At 35.1% G+C, this 19,521-nt stretch overlaps 1 protein-coding gene and 1 pseudogene across 18 annotated transcripts in view; one reads left to right on the top strand and one right to left on the bottom strand.

Annotated features, from left to right (window-relative positions):
* Nucleotides 1–19,521, bottom strand: part of KIAA1328 (KIAA1328 ortholog) — a 348,897-nt gene that overhangs the window by 259,960 nt on the left and 69,416 nt on the right. The window lies entirely within an intron of this gene.
* Nucleotides 7,987–11,556, top strand: LOC112918834 (ATP synthase subunit d, mitochondrial pseudogene; annotated as a pseudogene).

The following is a 19,521-nucleotide window of genomic DNA, read 5'->3' as shown; positions in this document are numbered from 1 at the left end:
TGTAGTCTTTGGCTGAGTACTAGCGTGCATACTCATTGAGTAAAACACCATGAATTCAGAGAAAGAACCACTGGAAAGTCAAAGGCAGAGCTTGCACACAGATGAAAATAGTATTCCTATCAGAGGAGAGACACTACACAATATGTGCATTGGGCATTTGATAGGGTCCTCAGAGAGGTCACACCTTAATAATGGGGCTAACTTAGCTGTACAATAAAAGACACAATCTGCTAAAGCTTAAAAGCAAAATTCAAAAGCTGCAAACTGGTTCCAGATAACCTGTTGTGTCTGAACAAAGACCAGAACTTTTTATAATCTATGAAGAGGTAAACAAATGAAGGTTCCTAGGTAAATGCTCTTCCACGTTTACAAGATTCCTTTAACAAGGAGTACAATATGAATCCTAAGTGGATTTTGGTAATTTAAAGTGCATACTTTCATTCCCAGAGCAATCGCTAAACAGTAAAGTAGTAGAGCTAAAATTCCAAAAGGAATCAATAGAATAGGGATGCCTAGGTGGCTCAGCAGTTGAACGTCTGCCTTTGACTCAGGGCATGATCCTGGAGTCCCGGGTTTGAGTCCCACATTGGGCTCCTTGCATGGAGCCTGCTTCTCCCTCTGCCTGTGTCTCTGCCTCTCTCTCTCTCTCTCTCTCATGAATAAATAAATAAAATCTAAAATTAAAAAAAAAAAGGAATCAATAGAATATATTGAATATTTAACTACCACAAAATAAGGCAGGAAAGGAGTTTCAGAGATAAAAAGACAAATATGACAAACAGTAAACCAAAAGCACAATGGAATACCTAAATTCAACCATATCAATAATTAAATATAACAGACAAAGCACTCATGGTTAAAATACAGATACTGTCAGATGAAATTTAAAAAATACCCAACCATATGCTGTCTATAAGAGATGCACTGGAAGTAAGAGTAACAGGTGGTAAGTATAAAGAACAAATGAGGCATATCATACAAACAGTAAGCATAAGAGAGTTGTTGTGACCCTATTAATACAAAATAAAATAGACTTTGAGATAAAAAATGTTATCACAGATATAGAAGAACACTTCATAACAGTAAAAGGGTAATTAGCACATCACCAACATATAATAATAATAATAAAGGCATATATACTTATTAACACGATTTCAAATGATACCATCAAGCACCTTGATCCAATTAACACTGAAATTTAGAAAACATTACCCCTCAAATTGTAAAATACACATGTTTTTCAAGTGCACACAGAATGTTCATTAATATATACCACACACTGGGCTGTAATACAACTCTTATTAAATTTTAAAGGGTAAAGTTATACAGAGTATGTTCTATAAGTATAAAGGAATTAAATTAGAAATCAATAGCTATATAGTTTTAAATAGCTCATGTGTCAAAGAAATCTAAAAAAATTCAAAAATATTTCAAACTGAGTAACAATGCAAATACAGTATTTCACAATTTGTGGAATGCAGCTGAGTCAGGGCTTAGATGGAAATTTACATCTTTAAATACTTATGTTAAAAATGAAGAAGGGCTTAAAAACAATGATTTCAGTTTACATCTTAAGATGACAGAAAATGGTTAGTAAATTAAGCCCAAAATAAGTGTAAGGAAAGAATAAATATAAAAGCAGAAATGAAGAAAATAGAAAACAGACATGAAAAATTAAAAATATCAAGAACAACTTTTTAAACATTAATAAAATTGATAGAACCTTTGCAAAGTGAAAAGGGGGAAAACACTAATTACCAACATAAAAAATATCATACACGTTACACAAATCAAAAAGAGAATAAAGGGAATCCCACCTTCTGTAATGTGAAGTAGTTTGTTTTGAACCGACTCTTTCACAGGTAACAATATAAAGCTCTAGACACAAAAACTCAAGATATAAAAAAACAACTATCTCAAAGCACCAGAGGTTAAACAGAAACAGGAAAACCGTGAAGAGAGTTGGGAACTGAAAGACGGGAACACTGTGTGAGCTTCCTGTTCTTAATGCTTTTTATGTAAGTGCAGGTTCCACTTGATACTGAGCAGAATGGCTACATTTTGGAAAAAGCCTTATCTATAGTCACTGAATCAGAGATGAGAATAAAGGATGACAATGGCAGACAGAAATTAAGGAGAAATATTACAGCAAGGATAAAGGAAGTGCACAAATCCTATATATTAAACTGTTTAAATCTCTGGGCTGACACTTGAAACTACACATACACAGCCTCCAAGCAGTCCAGGTAGGACATTAAAATGAACTGAGGAAAGATATCAGCTACTGCCCAATCTTGGAAAAAATAGTTTGGTATCTGAATCCAGGGAAAGAAAAATAAAACAAAATTCAAAACTCTTAGAGGAATATAACAGAATACAAACTGTCTACAATGCAACACTCATGATATGAAGAAGGTAATCCCAAAAGTCAATCAATGACCCATAAAGCTGAGCGATGAAGACTGACTCTAAAATGACCCAGAAACTAGAGTTATCCAACACAGACTTAAAATATATAACTACACTCATAATGCATAAATAGATAAGAAAATCTACACAGAGAAACTATAAGAATTACAAAATAAATATTTCATAATTTAAAAATTCAGTACATGAAAGTTTCACTAAATGAGCTTTAAAAAGCAAAGTGGAGGTATCAGAAGGATGAGTCGGTGAGTTTCAAGACTGATCAGTATGTATCATTTAAGAAACAGAAAGATAAAAGATCTTAAACAGATTCAGTGAAATCTGGGACAATATTAGGAGGTGTAACATACATGCAAGTGAAACCTCAGGATAAGAAAAGTTTAGAAACATTTGAAAAAATGATGGCTGAAATTTTCCCATATAGTTGAAGGATATAAATATAAATGTTCAAATACCTTAGTGAACCCCATGATGGAAAGAAAACCACACCAAGATACACTATAATAAAATTACTTTGAAAAGAGAAAGAAAAATGACTTATTACATGCAAGTAACAAATTATATGAATTATAAGTTACTTCTTATCTTCTTATCAGAAACAATGTAGGTCAGAAGAAAGTAGAATATCTTCAAAGTACCAAAACAAAAGAATAATGGATTATTATGAACTACTTATGCCAAAAAATTTAACAACATAGATAAAACGGAAACTCTGTGAAAAACACAATGGACAAAAATTGAAATGACGAATTAGAAAATATAAATTTGTTATTAAATTTAACAAAGCCAGGCAGCCCAAGTGGCTCAGCGATTTAGCACCACCTTCGGCCCAGGGCAGGATCCTGGAGACCTGGTATCGAGTCCCACGTTGGGCTCCCTGCATGGAGCCTGCTTCTCCTTCTCCCTCTGCCTGTGTCTCTTCCTCTCTCTCTCTCTCTCTCTCTCTCTCTCTCTCTCTCTCTGTGTGTGTGTGTGTGTGTGTGTGTGTGTCTCATGAATGAATAAATAAAATCTTAAAAAAAAATTTTTAACAAAGCCAACTACAGGCTAGAAAGCTTCACTGGTGAATTCTATCAGTGATGGAAAGAATAAATAAAACAAATCTTATACAAATATCTTGGGGAAACAGGATGAAGGAACCTTCTCTACCCATTTTATTGGACCTCCATAACCCTAATATCAAGATTTTAAAAAGACATTACAAAAAAGGAAAATTGTAGAACAATATACATCATAAATAGTAATAAAAAGCCTAGGTAAACTGAATCCAGCAATAAAAAAAAAAAATAATACATCACAATCAGAAAGGATCTTCCCAGGAATAAAAGGTTAGTATTTGAAAGTCAATCAAATCCACCATTTTAACTAAATAAGGAAGACTCTATGATATTTTCAAATAAAAGCAAAAAATGTATTTGACATGTTTCAACATCTATTTCCAATAAAAATATTCAGAAAACTAGGACTAGAAGGAAACTTAACTTGATGGGGAAATCTATAAAAAGCTTAAAGCTAACATCATATACAATATGAAAGACTGAATGTTTTCCTCAAGATCAAGAAAAAGGCAAGAAGTCTGCTATGTTCAACATTGTACTGAAGGTCCTGCCAGGAAAATAAATTACAAGAAAATGTAAAGGTATCCAGATGGGTAAAGAAGAACTGCTCCGGGATCCCTGGGTGGCTCAGCGGTTTAGCGCCTGCCTTTGGCCCAGGGCATGATCCTGGAGTCCCGGGATCGAGTTCTGCGTTGGGCTCCCTGCATGGAGCCTGCTTCTCCCTCTGCCTATGTCTCTGCCCTTCTCTCTCTCTCTCTGTCTCTCATGAATAAATAAATAAAATCTTAAAAAAAAAAAGAACTGCTCCTATTTGCAAATTACATGATTGTTTAGGTAGAAAACACCAAGGAATCAACAAGAACAAATCTGTGAGAACTCTTGATTGAGCTGAGGAACATTTCAGTGTACAAAATTAGTGAACAAATATTAATTATGTTGTTATATGCTAGCAGCAAATTGGAAAATGAAATTTTAAAAAATCTCCGTGTAAAACAATGTCAAAACCCAAAAAACTCCATGTAATGTCAAAAAACAAAATATGAATATATTTAACAAAAAGTAGGCAAAACCTCTATACTGAAAACTTTAAAACATTGCTAATAAAAATTAAACAATAACTAAATGAATGGAGAGATGCAACATTTTCAGGGACCGGAAGACACAATATTATTAAGATGTCAATTTTCTGCAGATTAATCTATGGATTCAACAGCCTCCTAATCATAATCTCAGCAAGTTTTTTTTTAATAGAAATTGACATCTATTTCTGAGATTTATATAGAAATGCCAATAACTAGAATAGCCAAAATAATCTTGACAAATTATGAACAATGATCAAGGATTCACCTGAATTAGACATTTACTATAAAGCCACAGTACAAAAAAAAGAGAAAAAAAAAAAAGAAGCCACAGTAGTCAAGACAACACAGTGTTGTATTGGCATAAAAGTTGAGAAATAAGTCTGTCAACAAATGGTGCTGAGAGGCGCCTGGGTGGCTCAGTTGGTTAAGCATCTGCCTTCAGCTCCGGTAATGATCCCAGAGTCCTGGGAGGAAGCCCCTGCTGGGCTCCCTGCTCAGTGGGGAATCTGCTTATCCCTCTGCCCTTTACTTCCACTTGTGCACTCTCTCTCACTCTCTTGCTCTCAATAAGTAAAATCTTTAAGACAAAACAAATGGTCTTGAAACAAATGAATAGCTGCCAAATGGAAAAAAAACTATTTCAACCCCTACCTCACAGCATACATAATTTTAAATCAAGTTAAAAAACAAAAAAACATAAAAGCCAAAGCTTTAAAACTTTTAAGAGAAAACATAGGAGAATATTTCCATGACCAAAGTTAGGTAAACAATTCTTTACACAGATCCTAGGTTCCACATCAATAGCACAGCAAGTATGCCTCATCCTATATATCTCACAGGGTCCACAAAATAAAAGGATATATTAAGTCTCCCAATTAAAACAACAAACCAAAAGATGCAGCCTGACTATATAACAAGATTAAGTAAAATTTAAAATCCATAATTCTTTGTTCACATAGGGTTGCCCAATTCATGAAAATTTTTAAAGATCAATTTGTGATCCCTATATTCAAGAGATACTACTAAAAATGTACATTTTCAATACAGTAAATGAAAAATAAGAACTAGTAATAGAAATGTGATGCCTGAAGTTGCCTAATATAATTGTTATAAACTATATTCACAGAACATATATATTTATATATTCAAGCATTTAAAGTCCAGAGCTCCCTAAAGTCCTTTACTTTTCTTTTCTTTTTTTTTTTTTTTTTGTCCTTTGCTAGAGTGACAGGATTGAGGAATTTCATACTCACCTGAAGATATATCTTAACACCTCACCTAGGAGTGGGAAAAACTTCATTCAAAACATTAATGTTATTTGTTATGCAAAACTGCGTGTTCTTGAACTTTGGATCATGAAAACATCATGAACTAACCCTGCATTTGAGACTTAACCATGTTGTGTAAAACTGCTTTGATCCTTTTTACTGCAGAGTAGTATTATATCAAATGGATTTACCAGTTTGTATGTTCATTCACTCACTGAAAGATGATGTGGGTTGTTTCTGATTTTTGACAATGATGCACAATACTGCTATATTCATTTACATTCAGGGTTTTTTGTGTGATAAGTTTTCATGTCTCTCACTTCATTTCTCATAAATGCCTAGAGCTGGGACTACTGAGTCATACAATAAATTTATGCTTAACTTTATAAGAAACTGCCAGTTTTTTTCTAACATGGCTATGCCATATGCAAAGCACAGGAAATGTATGAGAATTCCAGTTATTCTGTATCACTCATAACACTATTGTATTTTTAAAGATTTTATCCACCACACATGCGAAATAGTATCTCACTGTGGTTTTAATTTGCATTTCCTAATGAGTAAAAATGTTAAGCATCTTTTCATGGTTTACTTGCCATTTCTATGTTGCCTTTGGTGAAGTGTCTATCAGGGTTCAGGACACACTACCCCAAAATATGGCTGGCACCTTGGCATACTGAATATTTCAAGCTGAAGGAATTTGAAATACGGAATGTACAGAAAGGACTTTCTGGACTTCCCCTGAAGCAGGTTATAACATCTTTATGTGAGAGGTACCTTTCCTGTACCCAGAGGAAAAGAACATCTCTATCTTCAAAGATGAAGGGACACAGTAGAATCTCAACAAAAAGGCTTTGCTATAAATTTCCCATGCTTTATTTTACTCACATTTGTCCTATTACACCTTTCCATTAACTTTCCACTCTTCATCAAACCTAGCACACAAACATTCAGGTTTAACTATTCCTTCAGGTCTTCATTTCTTTTTTTTTTTTTTTTTAAATTCTTATTTATTTATTTATGATAGGCACACAGTGAGAGAGAGAGAGAGAGGCAGAGACACAGGCAGAGGGAGAAGCAGGCTCCATGCACCGGGAGCCCAACGTGGGATTCGATCCCGGGTCTCCAGGATCGCGCCCTGGGCCAAAGGCAGGCGCTAAACCACTGCGCCACCCAGGGATCCCAGGTCTTCATTTCTTATGCAGTCTCTTGGATTACTTAAAACTTATACTAAATAAATTTGTATGCTTTGCTGTTGGGGTCCCAGCTGAGATTTCAGAAAGGTAGAAGATTTTTGTCCTCTCTTACATGTCAGTTCTAATATTTTCCCTTTTTTAAAATGAAGATGTTTTCTTGTTTTGAGTCTTCTTCATATGCTGAGTGTATATCCTTTGTTGAATGCATGATTTGCAAATGTTTATTTTCAGTCTGTGGTTTTTTTTTTCAATGTCTTTAACAGTGTCTTGCACAGATAAAAAAGCTTTTTATTTTGATAAAGTCTAATTAATCATTATTTTTTCTTTTATGGATCATAACTTTAGTGTCCCATTAAAGAACTCTTTCCCTAACCAAGGTCACTACTGCGCTGTTGTCAAAAACCAGTAGCCAAACTTTTGTGGCTCCAGTTCTGGAGTCTGTATTCTGTTCCATGAATCTATAGATCTGTTCTTTTGCCAGTATTGCACTGGATTACTCTAGCTAAATTGAGTAGTGAGAGTCCTCCAATTTTTTATTTCTTTTAAAAAACTCTTTTAGATATTCCAGTTTTCTTATCTTTCCATGTAAACTTTAGAATGGCCTTGGTTTTATCTTTAAAGAATCTTGCTGGGACTGTGATAGGGATCTACAATTCTAAGACAATCAATATTTTCACTTTGCTGAATTTTCCACTCCATAAACATGGCTGGTCTATTCATTTATTTAGATTTTCTCTAATTTCTTTTTCAACACTAGCTTTTAGCCTTCAGATTTTGTATGTATTTAATATCAAATTGTTTCATTTGTAGGGGAGATATTGTAAATGGCAATTTTTAAAATTTCAGTTTCCAACTCTTCATTGTGATAGATATTTGTGCATTGATCTTTTTTTCGTACCCTTATCTTCTATTTCATAGCATTTTAAACTCATTTAATAGTTCTAGGAGGTTTTTTTTTTTTTTTTTAAGATTCCTTTGGGTTTTTATGGAGATAAAGTATGAGTGCTTAGAGCTAATATATAATCTTCTCTTCTACCACCATGTCCAGGATTTTTGCTGTCTCATCCAAAGGTCTTCCCCTGTAGAACACATGTTTATGTGCTTTGGTGCACACACACAAGAAATAGACTCAACTGAGCAGTCTTTGTTTCTTACATTCCTTTCCTACATCTCTGTATTATACGTTATGGTAGGAAAATGAAAAGCTCAAGTGACTACACAAATCATCCTAAGAATCTGCTACCATGAAATTGCCTTTACATATATTTTCAGCTAAAATTTATACTACCCAGTATGGATTACAAAGATCACTATATGACAGCACTTTGGGAGAATAAAACAAAACGAAACTCAAATCTACTTTAGAAAAACCTACTTTTATCACAAACCTCATAGAATTCCCAAAGATTCAGAGCAAAAAAAATAATCAGTAACTACACAGCAACAAAACACCGTGAGAATTAGCAAAACAACAGACAGCCGGTACAGACTTACTAAGGCTTCATATAATTATATTTAATATGCCTAATAAAAGAAAACGGAAAAATGAAAACATGAACAGAGGACAGAAAATAATAATGCCCAAACAGATCTTAAGACTCAACTACTATAACTCTTTAGCTATATAAAAATATGGCTGAAATTTAAAATTTCAATAGAAGCATTTAATACAGTAGCTAAGACAGAAATGAACGGAGAAATAGATCTGAAAAGAGATTTGAAAAAATTAGCCAGAATGTTGCATAGAGAAACAAAGATAATATGAAGAGAGATGACAAGATATAAAGGATAAAACAAAGTGATCAAAAATACATCTACTCAGTCTCCTGAAGGCAAAGAATGAAAGAAAAGGCCAACAGCAATATATAAAGAATAATAACTAAAAATGTTTCACTAGCAATAAGACATAAATCGACAGATTCAAGATAACAGATGACTCCTAAGCAGTGTAACTAGAAAGAAATTCATACCTAGAATTGTCACAGTAAAGCCACAGAACAAAACACACACATAGAATAAGACTGAGAATTATGCAAACAGATGGCTCTGGGGAACAAAAATGGAAGCCAGAAGATAGTGGATGAGATCTTCAATGAGCTGGCAAAATGTAACCATCGACTTAGAATTTTAAGAATGAAGCTGAAACAGGAACATTTTTAGACAAACAAAAGTAGAGATCAACACCAGGAAATCCTCACCAAAATTTTTTTTTAAAAAGCACTAAATAATATACTTGAAACAGAAGGTAACTGATGCCAGGTAGAAAGTCTGAGATGCAAGAAATAATTTGTGGTGTTTTCTTTTTTTAAGCTGTAACTCAAAAAGCCTTTTTATTTAAATAATAAATTTATTTTTTATTGGTGCTCAATTTGCCAACATACAGAACAACACCCAGTGCTCATCCCATCAAGTGCCCCCCTCAGTGCCTGCCACCCAGTCACCCCACCCCCCGCCCTCAAAAAAGCCTTTAAAAAAAAAACTCTATAACTCAAATACGTAATAATGGCAACACATAAATTGGAATGCAGTTAAGAGAATTAATGTGTTCTATGTGTGAAGAATAAAGATATTAAGACTTTTGGTAAGCTAAATATGTATATGAAAATTTACTGAGTAACCATTCAAAAGTGTTTGTGTGTGTATGTGTGTGTGTATATGAAGTATATAAAACGAAGTAGAGAGGGATGCCTGGGTGGCTTAGCGGTTTGGCACCTGCCTTCAGCTCAGGGCATGATCCTGGAGTCCTGGGATCAAGTCCCGCATCGGGCTCCCTGCATGGAGCCTACTTCTCCCTCTGCCTATGTCTCTGCCTCTCTCTCTCTGTGTCTCTCATGAATGAATAAATAAAATCTTTTAAAAAAACAAAACAAAGTAGAGAACTCTTCTTGTGGAAAACTATTTAAAAGTGCACACATGTGGTAAAAATATTTATAAGTAATTAAAAAAGAATTTTAAAATAAGGGCAGAACACCTTCCAAATGGGTGAGTTACAAAAGATTAATTTCCTTAGCTAGCATTGGAAAGACTTAGCTTGATAGAGAACAGACAATGTTGTAGCACGGAAAATAGACAACAACATGAATAAATAAAAGGAAAGGAAATGATTGAACTAAAGAGAAGACCTGTTTTAGGATAAGACAGCTATATAATATGGAGTAGCTAATGCAAAGACAAATTGCCAGGCTGGGCATAAATAAAAATAAGACAATAAAGTACTTGAAACTGTTTCAACTGACTTTTAAACTCTGAAATGTATGAAGTGATTAGTTGTATAAAATGGCAAGATTATACATTTTGCTGTCAATATGACAAAGACTGTCACTTAAACAATCCCTGCAATAATAATCTGGAAATTTTAGGAAACTTAAGTATAGAAGCAAATTATTTGAGGTATGAGAAACTAGATGTATTTATAATCATTTAGACCACCCTATTTCAATACAGTACATAAAATACGTAATCCATTTTAGTTTTCATCTCAAAACCAACTACTACTCTAGCATAAAAGTGTCACTGGTAATTGAAAAGAGTTAGAAGTTAAAAGTATACCAAGAGTTATATCCAAACTGCTGGACTACTTACTAATTGGCTGAGTTACACAACATCTGTGAATTTCAGTTTCTGAGCTGTAAGCATGAATATAAGCCACTATTCTTTTCTACCTCATCATTATTTGTTATCACTACAGGTAATCTTGATACATGGCTATTGAGAGAATGTTATTATTATTTCTTCTTTTCTCAAAAGCACATCATAGAGTTAATTAAATATTTTAGATATTATCTCTCTGGGGGGGGTATTAAAAGGGGTCAACAGTGTATACAATTATAAAAATAACAAATTATTTCCCAACTCAGTGCATATAAAACTAAGAAAATGTTCTTAAAGCTTGTACATTAACATGTTTCTAAAAATTAATAATTAAAAAATAAAAATAATAAATAATGATGAGATACAACTTTGTTGTGCTCCTTAAGAATTGCCACAATTCGGGGGTCGGTGAAGGATCTCAAGATGGCTGGGCGAAAACTTGCTCTAAAAACCATTGACTGGGTAGCTTTTGGGGAGATCATACCCCGAAACCAGAAGGCCACTGCCAACTCCCTGAAATCCTGGAATGAGATGCTTACCTCCAGGTTGGCTACTCTTCCTGAGAAACCACCTGCTATCGACTGGGCTTACTACAAGGCCAATGTGGCAAAGGCTGGCTTGGTAGATGACTTTGAGAAGAAGTTTAACGCCCTGAAGGTTCCTGTGCCAGAGGATAAATACACTGTCCAGGTGGATGCTGAGGAAAAAGAAGATGTGAAAAGCTGTGCTGAGTTTTTGTCCCTCTCAAAGGCCAGGACTGAAGAATATGAAAAAGAGCTGGAGAAGATGAAGAACATAATTCCATTTGATCAGATGACCATTGAGGACCTGAATGAAGTCTTCCCAGAAACCAAATTAGACAAGAAGAAGTATCCCTATTGGCCTCACAAGCCAACTGAAAATTTATAAACTTGAGTTGAAGAGAAAGCCCCGGCCCTCATATTATAAACATTGGACATTAAAAATAATGATACGGGGGGGGGGGGGGGGGGGGGGAAGAATTGCCACAATTCTCCCTAAAATCACTGCAGTGAACATCCAGTACTATATAACAACTTTTAACTGCAAAATAAGATTAAAGATTGAAATGTACTAGATGCGGGGATCCCTGAGTGGCTCAGCGGTTTTGTGCCTGCGGGCCCAGGGCGCGACCCTGGAGTCCCGGGATTGAGTCCTGCGTCGGGCTCCCGGCGTGGAGCCTGCTTCTCTCTCTCTCTCTCTCTAGGTCTATTATAAATAAATAAAAATAAATCTTTAAAAAAAAAAAGAAAATGTACTAGATGCTAAAAAGATATTGAGCGCTAAAAATGTATTTCAGTGCTGATAATCAACAATGAAAACAACTTCATAAAATATCTATAAAGTTCTTAGAATAACCAATGCTAAAGCACAAAAATACAAAAGGAAAATAAAATCCTTCCAGATATTTACAAAATAAAACTGATTTGAAGAGAACAATAGGAAGCTTCAGAACATTTGACAATATTTTTGTATTATCTAACAAGATTTTGGAAAGTAACCTTAGATGTAGATTAATCAAAACAGATTTCAAACAAAATATAAAAGTGGGGATCCCCTGGCACAGCGGTTTGGCGCCTGCCTTTGGCCCAGGGCGCGATCCTGGAGACCCGGGATCGAATCCCACATCGGGCTCCCGGCACATGGAGCCTGCTTCTCCCTCTGCCTGTGTCTCTGCCTCTCTCTCTCTCTCTGTGACTATCATAAATAAATTTAAAAAATTAAAAAAAAAATATAAAAGTGTGTGTCTATCATTGATAATTTATTCTACTCAGTGCAGTACCAGATAAAACAAAAAGAAAGTTTAATTGAGACATGTTGAAATGACATTTTAAACTGAAGAGTACTTAAATAAATCACATATACCTTATGTAATTTAGAAAAATATTTTAAAATCAGATAATGCGAATCCATGCATAAATGCCAGAGGAAATGAGAAATATACCATTTAATTTAGAAGTACAGATGGCTAGACAGGAAATCATTTTTATTGTGTTAAAAACAAATTATAATTGGTCAGAAGCCCAAGATGATATATTCTAAATACGTATATCACCCTAATGAATAACAGTTACTGCAATTTGGTTGCAAATGCAGATATATACATAATATGTGTATGGGAGAGAAGTGTATTATTAGAGATGTATCTGGAATTAAAAGAATAAATTCTTAGGGTGCCTGGGTGGTTCAGTCAGTTAAGCGTCTAACTCCTGATTTCGGCTCAGGTTATGATCTCAGGGTTGTGAGATCCAGCTCTGCAAGGGCATCTGCACTGAGCATGGAGCCTGCTTAAGATTCTCTCCCTCTCCCTCTGCCCCACCCCCGTTCCCTCTTTTGACTATGTTACATTAAATAGCAAAAGGGGACTCTGCCCAAAGACATGGTAGGCAGCCTTGGGAAGATCAAAAAGTCAGAGTACTTGGGATGCCTGGGTAGCTCAGCAGTTGAGCACCTGCCCCTGGCTCAGGGTGTGGTCAGAGTACTCAAACACCCAGAAGGACCTTAGAATAGATTAGTCATGTGACCCACAGACTCCTTCAGCCATTGAGCAGAACTCAGATAGAGATGGGATCATGCAGGAAATGCTTACAGAGGAGTCCATTTATTAATAGAAGGAATCCCCAAGACAGACATGGGAAATCCACAAGGTTCTCGAGAATGTTTAAAAAGCAAAACACTGTTAGCTCTGTCCTAACTAGGGACAGAGAGATGACAAAATAAAAGAAGGTATAGGACTCCCCAAATACCATAAGCTGGAATCAGGCTGATGAAAATACTCAGCTGCAAACATGAACTAGTCTTCATGAAAAGGGAAGGCTGTATCAAAGATGGCTTCAAAGGATGGCTTCCTGTGCCATGAGTCCACAAAAGTAGAACCTTAAATCAAAGAGAATTTTTCCCAGGTATTGAAGCCTAATGGATTTTCCAAGGCTGGATTTCAAAACTGCCAGAAACTGATAACTCCATTTTCCATCTACTTCCTCCCTTTTTGATGAGAATGTATATAATTTCTATCTTATGCCTGTCCCACCATTGTCCTTTGGGAGCAGATAACTTGTTTGTTCAATTTCACAAGTTCACATAGACAGGATTTGTGCTTTAAGATAAATTATACTCAGAACCTCATCCATGCCTAATTTAGATGATTTAGATAATGAAATTTGAACTTTTGAGCTGTTAAGATTTTGAAGAGATTTTTAAACTTTAGTTGAAACTGTAATGGGTTGAGACTTTGGGAATGTTGGGATGAGGTGAATGTATTTTACATGTGGGACAGACATGACTCTCTGGGGGCCAGAGGATAGACTGTGGTAGGTAGAATAGTGGTGCACCCAAAGATTTCCATGTCCTCATCCCAAATGACCTAGACATTGCCTAGACAAAGTGACTTTGCACATATGACTAAATTAAGGATCTTGAGATAGGAAGACTATCCTAGATTACCTGGAAATGCCCAATATAATCACAGGGTTCCTCATAAGGAGGAAAAGGAGGCAGAGTCGGAGAACAAGCTATGATGACAGAAAAAGAGGTTGGATTAACACAAGGCCAGAAGCCAAAGAATACTGGCAAATTCTAGAGGCTGAGGAAGGTGGAGACAAAAGCCTCCAGAAGAATTTCAGTACTGTTGACATCATAATTTTAGCCTGAGACTAATTTTTGAACTGACCTCCAGAACTATAAGATAATAAATATGTGTTGTGTTATATCTCTAAGTCTATGATAATTTGTTATAGTAGCTATAGAAAATGAATGTGAATACTTTAAAAAATTCATATAAACAGATATATTTAACTAAAGGATTAACAGATTTGAAGGGAAAAATGTGTTTCAAGGTCTCAACAGTAATCTATATGTTATTAAATCCTACAGTGCATAAAGCATAGAAAAAAGAATATTTTTATAAGACCTTAGTGAAATATTTTACAATACTAGTAGTAATTAACATTAATAATATCAACAAGGAGCTCTTTGTGTTTAATACGCACCACATACTATGTTAAGGCTTTACATGCATTTTTCATCAGATATTACCTTCTCAATAATGACATGAGGTAGAATCTGTTATATATGTATACACATACTACATAGGAGGAGTATGAGGCTTAAAAATTATATGACCAAATTCATGCAGCTTAAATAGAACATATCCTTGTATTGAATCCAAATAGGTCTTAGATTTTTTTCAACCACTGTACCACACAGCTTTGTGCAATTTCCTTGTTTGGGTCGGTTTCTTGCCAACATGATTTAAGTACAGAAGGCTTGCTTTGCAAAAAAATAAACCAATTTTTAAAAGTAGATAAAATAGGGGATCCCTGGGTGGCGCAGCGGTTTGGCGCCTGCCTTTGGCCCAGGGCGCGATCCTGGAGACCCGGGATCGAATCCCACATCGGGCTCCCGGTGCATGGAGCCTACTTCTCCCTCCGCCTGTGTCTCTGCCTCTCTCATTCTCTCTGTGACTATCATAAATAAATAAAAATTAAAAAAAAAGTAGATAAAATATGTGTAATGTTTTTGTACAAGGTCACAATGAAGTAACAGAGAATTAAGAGAAAACAGGAATTCGGATTGACAAATGACCAAAGCCATTTTTGGTTTAAACACACATGACTAGTTTTAATAGAAAGTCCAAGTCTTCTCTCCTGCCTTAGTAAGCTAAGCATTTTGAAAGAAGAATGTCATATCCACTTAATGGCTAACAAGAATTCATAGCCACAATTCTAATTCTTAATTATAATAATGTCATGAAGGAGGTAGAATAACAGGCTAAAAATGCCAAGATCTTAGGAATTACACTGTAAATTGACTCTAGCAATTTTTTAAAGCTAAACTGTTACATAAAGTGTTTTTTGAATATAAGAATACAAAACCAGGAGAGTTCTTGGTACAATTGGGGAGCCTCAAACACATTGCTGATTTTCCCTCAGGATTTCTGCCAAATAACTGGGGATGTGCAAGGCAAGAGGGTAAAAAGTAACCTATGGCTTATAAGAGACACCACTGGGAGTTGGTAGTGATTGGAAAGATCCAGAAGGGGAAGCTTCTGGGGTGCTGATAATGTGACACATTCACCTTGGGCAATAAAGCGTGGACTGGTTCCAGACTTTTCATCCTCCTGAGCATGTTTCTCACAACAATGACAGAAATGCAGTAAAATAAGAGGAAATATTCAAGGCTCTTTTTTTAATGACCACGTTTGAAAATGGCATATTATCTTTCACTTGTCTCATTCTATTTCGTCAAAATAATATGATTATACTCCAAATCAACAGGAAGATAAACATATGCAACTGTAAAGTCACATGGAAAGTAGATTTAGGAATGGGTACAGAACTGACACCAAGTCTACCACACAAACAGACTCTGGTTCAGTTCTCCTAAGTAAGCCTATGTGGATAATGGATAATAAAGCCTACTTCAATTTGGCCTTAGAAATAGGGATACTTTTTTGAACTTGCACTGGCAATAAATAAAGTTAATTTCACAATACTGTGTATTATAAAAAGGTGGAGGAGTGCCTGAGTGGTTCAGTTAAGTGTTTGACTCTTGATCTCAGCTCAGATCTTGATCTCAGGGTCCTGTGTTCAAGCCCCTTGTTGGGATCCACCCTGGGCAAGGAGCCAACTTTAAAAAAAAAGAAAAAGGAAAAAAAAGGGGGGGAAAGCTGCTCAATTTACATGTAGATATATTATTATAAATAATGGGCAATTTAAAAAATATATAAATTATTAACACACATTCTGAATTCACATAGTTGCAAATTCTGTCTTGTATACCATGTAAATATATGCACACCTGATACACAGTCTCCCAAGTCTGCAAACATATGGTCAGAATTAGCTATTAGCTATTAGCTATGGGTTCCAGACAAATGTCTGTAAATTGATAAAAATAAATGAAAATAAATTACTTTGCTGTCTTAAGAACTGTCTCTCTTAGTAAGCTATCAGGCTCAAGCTCAAGAAACGATAAATAGCAATTTTTCTATAATGAGAAAACAACCATGTTTTTATACATTCCTTTTTAAGTATATTCCAAAAACGGAGGATAGAAACTTGTTGACTTTATTTAACTTATTACTTGAAAAGAACATAAAAAATTCAGAAAACTGATATGGGGCCCCTCCATGGCGTGGTCCCGTTAAGCATCTCCCTTTGGCTCAGGTTGTGATCCTAGGGTCCTGCGATAGAGCCCCCTGTTGGGAGTCCCTGCTCAATTTGTCCCATTCCCTTTACCCCTTCCTCACTCATGTTTTCTCTTTCCGTCTCAAATAAATAAAATCTTTAAAAAGAACTGATTAATTTATACCCAAATTACTGTAATACTCCAAATTTATGCATACAAATTTGAAAACATGCATGAGATGGACAAAATCCTTGAAAGGCACAAACTACCAAAGCTTACTCAAAAGGAAATAGATAATCTGAATGGCCTTACAGTGATTAAACTTGAATTTGTAGTTTAAAATGTTGCTATCAGAAAGGGTAACACAAACTATTCCAACCTCAGATGGCTTAATCAGTGAATTCTAACACAAATTTAAGGGAGAAAAAATTAAAACCCATCCTACAATACCAGTGCAAGAAATAAAGTAAGGAAGAGGAATGCTTCCAACTCATTCTTTGAGGCCAATATCACACTGATACTAACCTAAAAACATTACAAAGAAAAAAAAATTATAGACCAGTGTCTCTTACAAATAAAAATCTTTAACAAAATATTAACTACCAAAATCCAGCAACATATAAAAGTACAATACATCACATCAAGCAGGGTTTTTTTTTTTAAGTGGGGTTTAATCCAAGCAAGAATGCAAGGCTGCTTCAGCATTCAAAAAACCAATGTAACTCACCATATAATAAATAAGCAACACCATAAGATCATATCAATTGACACAGAAAAAACCTCCTACAAAATTCAATATCCCTTTGTGATAAGAACTATCTGCAAACTAGGAATAGAAGGAAACTGCTTCAACTTAATAAAGGCTATAATGAAAGAAACTGATGACCATACAAACAAATGGAAAATGGAAAAAATGGAAAAGAATTCCATGCTCATGGATTGGAAGAATATTGTTTAAATGTCAACACTACCCAAAGCAATCTACAGATCCGATGCAATCTTTGTCAAAATTCCAACAGCATTTTTCACAGAACTAGAAAAAATAATCCTAAAGTTTGTATGAAACCACAAAGACCTCAAATAGCCAAAGAAATCTTAAGAAAGAAGAACAAAGCTAGAGGTATCACAGTCCCAGATTTCAAGATATATTACAAGCCATAGTAATCAAAACAGTATGGTACTGGCATAAAAACAGATATATAGATCAGTAGAACAGGATAAGGAGGTCACAAGTAAACCAATGTTTATATAGTTAATTAATTCTACGACAAAGGAGGCAAGAACATACATTGGGGAAAAGACAGTCTTTTCAATACACAAACCTGGGAAAATGGGATAGCTACACACAGAAGAACAAAACTGGACCACTTTCTTATATACCACACACAAAAATAAACTCAAAATGGATTAAGGATCTAAGTATAAGACCTGAAATCAGAAAAATCCTAGATGAAAACACAGGCAGTAATTTCTTGGACAGTGGCTTTTACAACATTTTTCTATATACATCTCCTCAGGCAAGGGAAACAAAAACAAAAGTAAACTATTGAGACTACAACAAAGGAAACCATCAAAAGAAAAAGACCACCTAGTGAATGGGGGAACATACTCACAATTGCATATACAATAAGGGTTTAATATCCAAAATATACAAAGAACTTACATAATACCAAAACCCCCCAAATAATCCAATTTAAAAATGAGAACAGAACTTGAATAGACATTTCTCCAAAGAAGACCTACAGATGGCCAAAACACATATGAAGAGATGTTCAACATCACTAATCATCAGTGAAATACAAATCAAAATCAGGATGAAGTATCACCTCACACCTGTCAGAATGCCTAGACTCAAAAAAGACAAGAAATAACAAATATTGGTGAATATAGGGAGAAAAAGGAACTTTGTACACTGTTGGTGGGATGTAAATTGGTGCAGCCACCCTGGAAAATAGTATGGAGGTTCCTCAAAAACTAAAAACAGATATATGACATGATCCAGTAATTCCACTACTGGGTATTTGCCCAATGAGAACAAAAGCACTAATTTGAAAAGATCTATGGACCCTTACGTTTATTGTAGCATTATATAAAATAGCCATGATATGGAAGCAACCCAAGTGTCCACCAATAGATGAATGGATAGAAAAGACGTGGTAAATACACAAGCACACGCACATACACAGCACTACTCAGCCATAAAAAAGGATGAGATCTTGCCATTTGCAACAAAATGGATAATCCTAGAAGGTGTTATGCTAAGTGAAATAAGTCAGACAGAGAAAGAAAAATACCGTATGATTTCACTTATACATGGAATCTAAAAAACAAAACAAACCAAACAAACAAAAAGCAGAAACAGATTCATAAATACAAAAAACTGATGGTTGCCAGAGCGGAGAGAAACAGAGGGAGAGGGGCAAAAAGGGTGAGGAGGAGCGGAGGATAAAGGCTTCCCATTATGGGATAGAAGGGAAGTCATGGGATAAAAGGTATATAGCATAAGGAATTTAGTTAATGGTATTGTAATAGTATTGTATGCTGAGAGAGGATAGCTACACTTATGGTGAGCATAGCATAATACATACATTTGTTAAATCATTATGTTGTACATCCAAAACTAATGTAACATTATCTGTCAACCACACTTCAATTAAAAAGAAAAAATGTTTTCCTACTAAGATCTGGAACAGGCAATTATGTCCTCGAGTACCACTTTTATTAACATCATATCAGGTATTAACGCATTAAT

Source organism: Vulpes vulpes, chromosome 13, assembly GCF_048418805.1.
Source record: "Vulpes vulpes isolate BD-2025 chromosome 13, VulVul3, whole genome shotgun sequence".
Classification (NCBI taxonomy): domain Eukaryota; kingdom Metazoa; phylum Chordata; class Mammalia; order Carnivora; family Canidae; genus Vulpes; species Vulpes vulpes.
Note: the sequence above shows the minus strand (reverse complement) of the source record. Positions and strands in the feature narration are given on the sequence as shown.